Below are 1,524 nucleotides of genomic sequence, written 5' to 3'. Positions count from 1 at the left end.
TTCACTATATTTATAAAATGTCAAAACTGATTCTCGCATTCTAGGGAATACCCCTTGTTGGTTAAATCGGTTTAGTTTTACGAACAAACGGTGTTTACTTTGTAATTGCAAATGCTCGTGTTAATAACCCAAAATTAAAGTAACAGTTTGTCTGCTAGACATGCTAAATAGTAACTGTCAGAGTCTTAAATCCCACTTATCAAACGAAATATACCATATTTTACGGGAATAATTAGGGGGGCGTGAGCGCCCCACGTTTCGGTGCTTTTGTCTAGAATCCTACCACATTTTCATCCGAAGGTTTATATTGCTAACATTATTTGGGTTAGGGGGCGAGTTAACCTTTTAGTTTGGGTAGGTCAAGTATTATTATTATATCTTTTCTTCCGAATTTATTTCTTCCAGGCAGTTTGAATTTTGACAACTCGTTTTTCTTATTATAAAAAATAATTTGTAGGATTCTTGGGCAGCTCCCAGGTTTCTGCCAGTGGAAGCAAACCTAAACACACCAAATTTGGCTTCCTTGATTTTCCGTATATTTCTTGGGTTAAGTCGGACTCCAGTTTATTTTCTACGACAGGTGCGGGACCCAGATTGTCTCAAACCTCCTCTGCGACCCTGCTTTTCACACTGGCTGATGGGGCAGGAAAAATTTAAAAATTCGTGTTATATTGAATCTTATTTGGGTATGTCCGATAATATCGGATTAAGGATACCCGTAGCTGAATGGTAGCTATCGTTGTATCGTAGTTGTAGTGTCGCATTAGTATCGGTAGATCCCTTCTCTAGGGTTCTAACAGTAACAATCGGATACCTAATTGAGCTCCCGCCAGATAGGTGATTAATGTTTTATAGGTGATAAAAGGTCAATAGAAAGTTCTATATCCAGCGCACAATCTTCCATCTTTACAGTTCTCAGGTCCACAATCGCAAGTTCTTGGAGAACCGCCCCTTTATAAGAAAAGTTAGATTACTTTATAGGTTTTTCCTTATTGGTCGCTTGGTTTATGCCTTTATACCCCTGTTTTATATGTTTTTCCTTAATGGACGACAATGGATTTTAATGACGCCATAAAAATGATATTTAAGCGTTTCCCAATTGACTTGATTTTTACCTTTAACAATAATAGCTGAGTCTTACGAAAATTGACATTTCCATGTTATCTGGTATAGGCCTAGATGACTACTGTAGATTTGTAAAATTAAAAATATATATATTTTACGACCTCATCTACCATGCGGGTGACGATACCTAATGCGAAAAGTCGTGCGAGAAAACCTAAAGCGATAAAACAGAAAAGCTAAAAATGTACACGTTGAAAATAATGACGTTCTTTGTAAAGGTTTGGCTTTTTCACCCTGAAGATCTGCTATGGTTAAAAAGGTTCATAAGTGGCGTTAACCCGACTCATTAGTAGTCATTCAGTTAACATTACTAATAAGAACATTCTAAGTTTACCAAAGTGCATCATGGTTTCTTTTTTCAAGGTTGGATACAGGTGACGTTATTATAACCTAAGAATG

The sequence above is a fragment of the Ascidiella aspersa genome, chromosome 2 (genome assembly GCF_963924565.1).
Source record: "Ascidiella aspersa chromosome 2, kaAscAspe10.2, whole genome shotgun sequence".
Lineage (NCBI taxonomy): Eukaryota > Metazoa > Chordata > Ascidiacea > Phlebobranchia > Ascidiidae > Ascidiella > Ascidiella aspersa.
The sequence above is the reverse complement of the archived record's forward strand: the minus strand, read 5'-3'. Positions refer to the sequence as shown.